Below are 12,090 nucleotides of genomic sequence, written 5' to 3'. Positions count from 1 at the left end.
CTTAAAAGTCACTACTGTTTCTGCTTCCACTACCTTCCCAGCACGAGTTCCAGGCACCCACCACTGTCTGGGAAAAAAATCTGCCTCGTACATCTCCTTTAAACCTTGCACCTCACACCTTAAACTTATGCCCCCTAGTAATTGACTCTTCTACCCTGGGAAAAAGCTTCTGACTATCCACTCTGTCCATACCCCTCATAATCTTTAGACTTCTATCAGGCCGCTTCACAACCTCTGTCATTCCAATGAGAACAAACCAAGTTTCTCCAACCTCTCCTCATAGCTATTGCCCTCCATACCAGGCAACATCCTGGTAAATCTTTTCTGTACCCTCTCCAAAGCTCCCACATCCTTCTGGTAGTGTGGCGACCAGAATTGAACATATATTCTAAGTGCAGCGTAACTAAGGTTCTATAAAGCTGCAACATGACTTGCCAATTTTTAAACTCAATGGCCCAGTCGCTGAATGCAAGCATGCCACATGCCTTCTTGACTACCTTCTTCACTTTCAGTGACCTGTGTACCTGTACACTTTGAGACACTTTATCAATCCTTTTAAAGGCTCTGCCATTTACTATATATTTCCCATCAGTATTAGACCTTCCAAAATGCATTACCTCACATTTATTTGGATTAAACCCCATCTGCCATCTCTCTGTTCAAGTCTCCAATCGATCCAAATCCTGCTGATGGTCCTCTGATGGTCCTCATCGCTATCTGCAACTCCACCAACCTGTGTGTCATCTGCAAGCTTACTAATCAAATCGGTTACATTTTCTTCCAAATCACTAATATATATTACAAACATCAAAGGTCCCAGCACTGATCCTGAGGAACGCCACTTGTCACAATCCTCCATTCAGAAATGCATCTTTCCACTGCTGCCCTCTGTCTTCTATGACTGAGTAAGAAGTCTCACAACACCAGGTTAAAGTCCAACAGGTTTATTAGATGGTAAACACTACAAGCTTTCAGAATGCTCTTCCTTCGTCAGGTGAGTGGAGAGTTCTGATCAGAAACAGGGCATATAAAGGCACACACAGTTTACAGAATACTGATTAGAATGCGAGTCTTTACAGCTAATCAGCTATTCAAGTCTTAAAGGTGCAGACAATGTGAGTGGAGATAGCATTAAGCATAAGTTAAAGAGATGTGTATTGTCTCCAGACAGGACAGTAAGTGAGATGTTGCAAGTTCAGGCAAGTCTATGACCAAGCCAGTTATGTATCCATTTTGCTAGCTCACCTCTGATCCTATGCAACTTCACCTTCTGTACCATTTAGCCGTGAGAGACGTTGTCAAAGGCCTTACTGAAATAAAAGAGTTTTTCTCGTGTGACCTTTAGTTTTTTTTGCCATTTATCTTAGTTTACGTCTTCTGATTCTTGACCTTTCTACCAATGGGAACCACCTGTATCTATTGTGTCCAGTTCCATGCTTGTATCAAAATCTCCTCTCAAGTTTCTCTTCTCTTCCAGAACAGTTCCAGCTTCTCCAATCTATCTGGGTAGCTGAAGGTCTGTGGGGTCATTTTTGGAAATCATTTCCTGCGCCCTCTCTAATGCCTTTCCATCTTTCCCATTAGAATTTGAGGCCAAACCCGTGTTTAATAATGGTTTACTTTAACCACCTTGCTCTTGTGCTCAATGTCTTTATTTGTAAAGCCCAAGATCTTAGATGCCTTATTACACATTTTCTTGGCTTCCCCTGCCACTTTTGTGAACATCATACCCAGACAGGTCACGTTGCTCCTGTACCCTCCTTTAGAACTGTATATTTACTTAAATTCCCTGTCCATATTCTTCTCACCAAAATGTATCACTTCATACTTCTGAGCATTACATTTTATGTGCCATGTACCCTCCCATTTTACAAGCTTGTCTATATCCAGTTTAGATCATTCACTATCCTCCTTGCAGTTCACAATACTTCAAAATTTTGTTTCATTTGCAAATTTTCAGATTATGCCTTGCACATCCGAAGTCTATTTCTGTAATATAGATCAAGAAAAGCAGTAGTCTTAATACTGATCTCTAAGGAACCCTACCTCCAGTTTGAAAAACAATTATTTGTCAGGACTCTGTTTCCGATCATTCAGCCAACTTCATACCTGTGCTGTTACTATGACTTTTATTCCACAAGCTTTAACTCTACTTACAAATCTGTCTGTGGCATTTTATCAAACACCCTTTGGAACTCCATGTACACCACATTAATCACATTATTCTCAATTATTCAGTTATCTCATCAAAAAGCTCAGTCCATCACTCAAACTAACATTCCACCTATTGACACTATCTACACTTCCCGCTGCCTCGGAAAAGCAGCCAGCATAATCAAGGACCCTGCACATCCCGGACATTCTCTCTCCCACTTTCTTTCATCAGGAAAATGACACATAAGACTGAGGACACGTACCAACTGACTCAAGAACAGCTTCTTCCCTACTGCCATCAGACTTTTGAACGGACCTACCTTATATTAAGCTGATGTTTCTCTACACCCTAGCTACGATTGTAATATTACATTCTGCACTCTCTCCTTTCCTTCTCCCTATGTTCTGTATGAACTGTATACTTTGTATAGCGTGCAACATACAATACTGTATCCCAATACATGTGACAATACTGTCATTGTCATTGTGTGGAGTTTGCACATTCTCCCCTCGTCTGCATGGGTTTCCTCTGGGTGCTCTGGTTTCCTCCCACAGTCCAAAGATGTGCGGGTTAACTTGATTGGCCATGCTAAATTGCCCCTTAGTGTCAGGGGCACTAGCAGGCTGAATAGATGTGGTTATGGGAAAAGGGCCTAATGGAATTGTGGTTGGTGAAGACTCAATGGGCCAAATAGCCCCCTTCCAAACTGTCGGGATTTTATGATTCTATTACACCTTCAGTAAAATTCAACAATTTAATGAAAGTTGTTTCAGCCCTTCAAGACAATTATTCTGAACACCAAACATGAGGCCCAGGGTGCATGAAGGAATATAGGGTAACACATTCTGCGACTGTTAATGAAGTAGGTAAGGGTCAAGTTGATAACGATTTAGGAAACTTAGCAGCCTCAACACTCAAGATGCCCAATGAGAACAGAATGCTGAACTACAAAGTTACAGTCATATAAGTCAGAGGAAATTGTGCTAAAACTGTACCGTTCTTTGTCGGACATTCTTTGACTAGTGTCCAGTTCCGGTCACTGAGATATAAAAGAAACTTTCACATGCTGGAGGTCTTCCAGAAAAGAACCATAAGGTTTATCTCACTTTAAACAGCCTTAAAATGAGGAAATAACTGAAGTAACTTGATTTTTGCAATCTCCAAATAGAAACATTTGAGAGTTGATCTCACGCAAGCATACAGGCAAATAAATTGTGTAACAAAATCTGGATAAAACAATATTTAGAATTAACTAATTGTGAGAGTGAGACAAAGGTTCATGGATTTAATTCAGTAAGTGGTAAATTTAGAACTGCCAACAGGGAGTCCTCATTCATACAAAGAGTGATCAGTATATGGACTGGAGCAAATCCCCTTAAGTCATTGAAGGAACAATTAAGTGCTGCAGCAAAAATAGATTTCTGTTCATTCTGGATAAATGAATGAAAACGAGTTTGTTGGGCTTCCTCACTAAATAATTCTCTCATGATCCCGGAATCTAGCTAAAGGAAGTATTTATTTCTGGTTTGAGAAACAACCAAATGCTGCATTTTTAAGATCGTTCTGGCAACTCTTCATGAGAGGGTGCAAGCTAATTTTGCAGGGGCAGATACCCCAGGATGTAGAGGCAGGGAGGAGCCTCAAGATGCTTCAAAATCTTAGAGCACCAAACAGCAAAAGAACAAAAAATAGTGCAGAAAGAATAGGAGTTGCGTGTATGAAACAAAGTAAGTCTGATAAACATGGTGGTCGAATGCATGTGTTGTAACATGAGGAATGTTAAGGATAAGGTTGACAAGTTTCAAACTCATGCTTCTATGTGAGATTATAGAATAGGGACTACAATGGGTACCTGGCTTAAACACAGGTAGGAATGGGAGCAAAGCATTACTGGGATGTATTGTATTCAGGAGCGGTAGAAAAGGAAAAGAAAGACAAGGTTGACACTGTGATGGTATTAACCCTGTGTAACATCAGAGTTCCACAAGAGAATGACAGACTAGGGAATTCGAAGTCTAATCTATTTGTTAACAGTTACAGAACAGAAAAGGAGCTGTTACATTGCTGTTCACTGTATAATACCAAAAAATGAGAAGAAGATAGAGGAGCAAATCTGTTGGCAAAGTTCAGAGAAATATAAAAATAATACAGCAGCAAGCAATAGAAGGACATTTCAATTACCATACCAAGATTTCAGGGATGGAGGGATGGGGGGAGGGGGTGGGGAACAGAATAAAGGCCAAAGGGTGAAGAATTTGTAAAATCTGCCCTGGGGATTTCTTTAATCAGTTTGTTCAAAAACTTAAGAAATAAGACCAAGGTTAGCCGAAATAACTTCTGGAGCCTGCTACACCTTTCATTATGATCATCATTGATCATCCAACTCAACTTCACTTTTTTTTCTGGTCCCCATATTTCTTAATTCCTAATGAGGTATGAAGGATGCTGAATTCAGTTCTAGGGAATGAAATAGAGCAAATGGGCTGCATTGCAGCAAGAGAGCATCTGGGTGATAGTGATCATAATCTAATTATTTTAAAGTAGTTGTGAAAAGAATGAGGAAAAATCAAAGGTGAAAATGCCCAACTGGAAGCAAGTCAATAACAATGATGTGTGAAGGGATCCAGTACAAATGACCCGGAAAAATAACAGGCCAATAAATTAACAATGTCCGATCTTCAAGAAAGTGACACTTTGAATAGAACCATGTATATTTCTATAAGGTGGGAAGGTGGAACCTTCAAATCTAGAATGTTCTGGATCTCAAAATTAAATGTTAAAATAAAATGGTAAACATACAACTTGTAACAAGTGTCAGGTACAGAAAATAATAGAAAAACCAGGGAGACTGCAGAGTGTGGAGTGGGAAATTGAAAACATATAGTTGATCTTTGATTTGATTTGATTTAATTTATTATTGTCACTTGTATTGGTGTACAGCGAAAAGTGTTGTTTATTGCATGCTATACAGATAAAACATATCATACATAGAGAAGGAAAGGATAGAGTGCAGAATGTAGTGTTACAGTCATAGCTAGAGTGTACAGAAAGATCAACTTAATATGGGGTAGGTCCAAAAGTCTGATGGCAGCCGAGAAGAAACTGCTCTTAAGTCTGTTGATACACGTCCTCAGATTTCTGTATCTTTTTCCTGATGAAAAAACATGGAAGAGAGCGGTCAGAATTTTACTGCCATGTCTGCCACGGGAATCAGAGCAGGGGAGGAGTGGACAATGAGAAGATCTACTGATCTCATGTGGGATTTTATGGTTTCGGGATGAGCGAGGCTATAAAATCCTGCCCGGTAAGTCTGGGGTGGCATGGGGTCCTTGATTGTGCAGACTGCTTTTCCGAGGTAGTGGGAAGTATAGACAGAGTCAGTGGATGGACGATGGACTGGGCTACGTTCACGAACCTACTCTGTTCCATTTTGCTAGATCACAGCTGATTTACCTCAATGCCATCTTGCCACACTATCACCGTATCCCTTGATATCACTGGCATCTTGGATTCTGTTAACTTCTTCTCTGAACATACTCAGTGTCTGAGCCTCCCCAGTCCTCTGGATTAGAGAATCCTAAAGATTCACCACCCCCTTGTCTGAGTAAATTCCTCCTCATCCTGGTCTTCATTGGCCTGCCCCTTATTCTAAGATGTTTCCTTTGAAGGGTGTGTTGTTACAAAAGGCTGTGAATTTAAATAAAAGCAAAAGAACCAGCAGGGAAATGAAGACAATATTTTTCACACTTAGCATTGTTACAATTGGGAATGCAATACCCAAAAGAGTTTTGGAATCAAATTCCACATTATGGGGCAATGCTGGGACTAAATAGGATCGTTCTTTCAAAGAGCTGGCGCAGGTATGATGGACCGAATGGCCTTCTCCTTTACTTAAAGGTTCTAAGATTACATGACCTTTTATTTTCATGTTACTTTGTAACCCACTGATCAACTGTAACTGTGGACTGTCTAAAATGCATTGTTGTGTAAAAGTTAGCTATTCTGAGTTGTGACATGGACTTTGGATTGTCTGTTATCATCACAGGGCAGATTTGTAAAGTGTTTCATTATTCCCAGAGTGTGAGTCATGCTGATAAGGTCTTGTGTATTGGCTAACCTAGGGAACATGGTGGTACAACTCCTTGAACTTCCGCAGCTTTTGCGGTGAGAGATGATATTCTTGCAATAGCCTTCAAAAAGTTCTGCGATGGCCTAGTAGTTTATGATAAAGTCCTCATAACAGGGAGTTTAAGCTTCCGTTTCAGTTTAAGTTTATTTTTATTAGTGTCGCAAGTAGACTTACATTAACACTGCAATGAAGTTATGTGAAAATCCCCTAGTCTCCGCACTTTGGCAACTGATGGAGAATTTAGCATGGCCAATGCATCTAACCAGCACTTTCGGTCTTGGGAAGAAACCCACGCAGACATGGGCAGACTGTGCAGACTCCTCCCAGACAGTGACCCAAGCCTGAAATCGAAGCCGGGTCCCTGGCAATCCTATTATAGCTATTGGTTGATTTCCAATTCACAGTATTTTCCAATTTCTGAGTTAACACCAGAAAATGACCAAAGAAATTAAAGAATTGCCGTGAAACTTCATAAAATCTGAGATTCTTATTGTGGTTCTGATCATTATTCTTCTGTCTACTGTGTTTCAAAGCATCCCTTATAGCTATTGCAGAAATATAAGCACACCAGGCGAGGGATCAGAAGTCTCTTCTCGCGACCGTCACATGCGACTTCAGCAGGAAGGAGGGAAATCAATTAAATTATGCGCCTAACAATTATGCAACCTGATCAGTGAAGACTAGCTATTAGCTTATAAAGTTCATGTGTATCAGTTATCACACCACACTTGACTCAATGCAGGACTTGTAGAATATGCAAAGCTGCTTATTAATGATTATCACATCACTGGATGTTTGTTGAGGAATGGAAATCACAAAAGCTTTTATTATTAATAGCTCCAAAGATCCAAAGTAAAACCTGCCAAAAATCTGAGAATTGAAACCACCTCCAGCAGGTGGAGACTGTTTCCAACCACTTGAATAAAGGGTACAAATCGATTTTATGTGATATTTAGAAAAGTAAATTATCTGTTCATTAGGGTGTCTCCTGCTCTTTCTTCATGCCTGTGAACATGTCAGCAAATAAATTATTTGACTGAGGAGGGCATTACTCCCATAGAATCCATACAGTGCAGACATTCAGCCCATCCAGTCTGCACTGACTCTCTGAAAGAGCATCTTACCCAGGCCCACCCCATCCCTGTAACCCCACACGTTTACCATAGGTAATCTATATAACCTATATATCTTGGAACATTAAGGGGCAATTTAGCACGGCCAATCTATCTAGCCTGCATATCTTAGGAGTGTGGGAGGAAATCCACGCAGACACGTTGACAATGTACAACACCACACAGTCTTCTAAGGCAGAATTGAAGCTGGGTCTCTGTAAGGCAGTAGTGCTAACCACTGTGCCACACCATGCCTCAAGCTGCTCTGATCTGCATGTTTTGAAAAAACTTCTTTCATGGGGGTGTGAGCATTACTGGCAAGACCAGCATTACTTCCTCATCCCTTCTCTAACTCTTCTTAGGTCGTGCCTTGGAGTCAGGAAGAGTTGCTTCCACACTCCAAGTATGTTCTCAGATGAGTGAGCAGTCCAATGCGTGAGCTACAGTCTGGCAGATGGAGGAATGGGTGGGTGGGGTGCCCAGGTTGCCATGCACTCCTTTCGCTGTCAAAAACTAGCTTCAATTTGCTCCAAGTGATGAAACGTGACATGTTTAGCTCCTTTCTCAAACCTTTTCTTCCACTTCCACTTCAGGCAGTCTTGAGCCAGGGATTCCCAGGTGCCGGTGGGGATGTTGTACGTTTTCAAGTATGATTTGAGGATGTCCTTGAAGCATTTCCTCTGCCAACCCGTCAAAGCTCTGAGTGGAGCATTTGTTTCAGGAGTCTAATGTCAGGCATTTAGCCAGGATGGCTCACGCAGCAGAGCTGACCGATCATGGCCAATGTTTCGATGCTGGGGATGTTGGCTTGAGCAAGAACACTGACATTGGTACATCTATGCTGCCAATGGATTTGCAGGGTCTTATGGAGGCAGTGCTGCTGGCATTTCACCAGGCTTGTGAGGTGCCTGTTGCATATAGTCCACATCTCTATAGGATGGTAGGTTTCTCTATTGCTCTGTAGACCATGAGCTTGGTGCTGGTTCTAAGGCATTGGTCTTCAAACATTCACTTCTGTGGTGACTGAAGACTGTACTGACACACTGAAGGCAGTATTGAACCTCATTGTCAATGTCTGCCCTTGTTGACACTAAGCTCCCAAGGTATGGAAAGTCATCCATGGTGGAGACAGTGCTGTGTGGTGGGGGAAGGCTAGTAGAGTACCTTAGCCTTATGGATATTTAGTGTAAGGCCCATGCCTTCATACACCTCGGTAAAGGAGTTGACAATGGCTTGGAGCTCGGCCTCTGAGTGTGTGCAGATGCAAGCACCATCTGCATACTGTAGTTCAATGACAGAGGATGGGACAACCTTGGATCTGGTCTGCAGGTGGCATAGGTTGAACAGGTCCTGTATATTCTGTACTTTAGTTTTGTTGCAGTGGGGAGCTTGCTGAGGATGGGACGGAGCATTGCAGCATGAAAAATCAAGAAGATGCGATGATACAGTTTTACTTGATGTCAGTCCAAACGTGAACTGGATTGGTGATGGACATATTGGTCAGGATCTCGGCTTGCGTATTATTGTGGAACAAGTGAAGGAGAATGGTAACGAATTTTAGGGACAGCCAAAATGGTAGAGGATGCTCCATAATCGCTGGTGGTCAACAGTATCAAAGGCCTTTGTGAGGTCAAAGAAGGTCATGTACAAGGGTTGGTGCTGTTCCCTGCATTTCTCTTACAGTTGCCATGTGGTGAAGACCATGTTTGCTGTGCCCCTGAGTGGGGGCAACCTGCATTATGACTCTGTGAGAAGCTCTTCAGCTAGAGGAGAAGGCAATTAAGGAGGATCTTTGCGAAGACCTTCCCTGTGGATCACAGGACGGAAATCCCTCTGTAGTTAATACAGTTGGACTTGTCACCTTTCTTGAAGATGGTCATGATTGCAGTGTCTCTGAGATTTCCTGGAATGTTCCCCTCCTTCCAGATAAGAGCAATTAGTTCATATACCCACATCAATAGAGCTTCTCCACTATGATTGAGTGCTTTGGCAGGGATTCTATCTGCTCCAGATGCCTTGTTGTTCTTCAGTTGTTCCATGACTTTTTCTACTCTGTGCTGGGTTGGGGTTGGGCGGAGATGATAATGGGTAATGTGATGTGGTATAGAGTCAAGGACACTTGCATGGAGACCGGAGTATTTGAAATGCTCTTTCCTGAGACAGCATGGTAATACAGTGATTAGTACTGCTGCCTCACAGCACCAGGGACCCAGGTTCAATTTCTGGCTTGGGTCACTGTCTGTGCATGTTCTTCCTGTGTCAGAGTGGGTTTCCTCCCACAGTCTGAAAGACGTGCTGGTTAAGTGGTTAGGTGAATTGGCCGAAACAGGTGCTAGGCTGTGGTGACTAGGGGAATTTTACAGTAACTTCATTGCAGTGTTAATGTAAGCCTTATTTGTGATTAATAAATAAAGTTTAAATACTTTAAAGATGCTGACTGCCTCTGTGTTCTTGATTAGCACTTCTCCATTTTTGGCCAGGAGTGGGGTGGGGCCTTGGATGCTTGGGCTGTAGATGGCCTTGACTGAGCTGTAGAAACCTCACATCTCATGGTTGTTGACTAGTTGCTGGGTCTCCTGTGCTTTCTCCACCCACTATCTGTTCTCTGGCTCAGAATTTTTTGACTGGATCTCAGTCTCCAGCTGTCTGTAGACTTGCTTTCTTGCTCTTGAGTTGGGTTGCAGTTCCAGGTTCAGAAAAGTCTTGCGCTTGCGGCTTTTCCATTTTCCAGTAGATTCACAAGTACAGAATTATTTCTAAACTGACAGCCTTGCTGAGAATCATAGCTGGGAGCAATGGACAAGCCCAGACTGCTGATATTGGGATATGTTACAGAGTAGAATGGTTAACACTTTGTACAGACAGAATAAAGGGAGTTCTCAGTTGCTTCTGACCTATGTGCTTGGTCCTAAGACCGGATGCCTAAAACGGAAAAATGTTCCCTATAAGTATTGACACAACTCAGCTGAAGAAGCAGACATATTGTCAAAACTACAAATGGGATGCAAGGGTTTTAGATGAAAATTGTTAATGGCGTTCCTGGAAAAGAACTCAACTGATTAAATTCCTAAATTATAGAATGCAGGAAGCAGCTAGAATCAGTAAGATCAGATGAAACACATCTGTTTCAGTTATGCTGCACTGAAGGAATGAGACAGATATTAAGCAACCCTAAATTGAACTGAAGAACTATGCTGTCTTCCCTGGGATCTAATTATACTGGTGACCTGCATTTTCAGTAGAACTTGTTGTATTAACTTAGTTTTTTAAGGTCACGCTAGCTTCTAGTTTTGCACAAGCAGTTTCTTGGATGGAAGCAATGCTTCATGGGCAACGTGAATGGCACTCAGCCATGAAGAACTGCCCCATCAGTGAAGCAGCATCAATGGGGTATTTGCTGTGCTAAGCAAATATAACCTGAACTGAATGCAGTAAAGTGCTCTTGATTTGATTTGATTTAATTTATTATTGTCACAAGTATTAGGATACAGTGAAAAGTATTGTTTCTTGCGTGCTATACAAAGCATACCATTCATAGAAAAGGAAACAAGAGAGTGCAGAATGTAGTGTTATAGTCATAGCTAGGGTGTAGAGAAAAATCAACATAATGCAAGGTAGGTCAATTTAAAAGTCTGATGGCAGCAGAGAAGAAGCTGTTCTTGAGTCGGTTGGTATGTGATCTCAGATTTTTGTATCTTTTACCCAACAGAAGAAGGTGGAAGAGAAAATATCCAGAGTGCATGGAGCCCTTAATTGTGCTGGCTGCTTTTCTGAGGCAGTGGGAAGTGTAGACAGAGTCAATGGATGGGAGGCTGGTTTGTGTGATGGATTGGACTACATTCACAAACTTTTGTAGTTACTTGTGGTCTTGGGCAGAGCAGGTACCATACCAAGCTATGATACAACCAGAAAGAATGCTTTCTATGGTGCATCTGTAAAATTTGGTGAGAATCGTAACAGACGTGCCAAATTTGGTGGACATAATATAAGCCAAATGCTGGTTAATTTTGATCTGATGGTATAGTCACGGGTGATTCACCCAGTGCCAAAGCTGAACAAAATGATCAGTTCTGAAGGAATGCGGTTAGATAAAGCTGCATGTACCCACTCTGGGGTTAACCTCCCCTTCGCTGGTCTCAGTCCTGCATTTCAATCCCAATCTCAAACACTTCCCATTCTAGGATTGACCTGGAGTATCCAGGAATTGCACACTACAATGTGCAAACATAGACATTAAAAACAATTGCTTTTTCTTTGTCATTTTATTTGAACGTTTCCTTCTCTCCATCAGGTATAAAAACATTGGAAATCGGGTGGGGGGGGAAGCTATTTTGCTGTCAGATAAACATTATCAATCTGGTAATAAACCTTTTTGCGTTCGAATTGGAGCGAAGTGGCAGTGTGTCACAAGGATGGATATGTTGGCTGACTAATGGCTGGAATGTGGGAGCAAGTAACGCGATGAGATCTCCATCTTCTGTTTTATCATAGAATCCCTACAGTGCAGAAGGAGGCCATTCAGCCCATCGAACCTGCACCGACCACAATCCCATCCAGGTCCTAGCCCTGTAACATCACATACTTACCCTGCTAATCCCCCTGATATTAGGGTCAATTTAGCATAACCAGTCCACTAACCCACACATCTTTGAACTGTGGGAGGAAAAAGGAGCACCCGAAAGAAACCCACGCAG

The sequence above is a fragment of the Carcharhinus amblyrhynchos genome, chromosome 4 (assembly GCF_965287045.1).
Source record: "Carcharhinus amblyrhynchos chromosome 4, sCarAmb.v2.hapA, whole genome shotgun sequence".
NCBI classification, from domain to species: domain Eukaryota; kingdom Metazoa; phylum Chordata; class Chondrichthyes; order Carcharhiniformes; family Carcharhinidae; genus Carcharhinus; species Carcharhinus amblyrhynchos.
The sequence above is the reverse complement of the archived record's forward strand: the minus strand, read 5'-3'. Positions refer to the sequence as shown.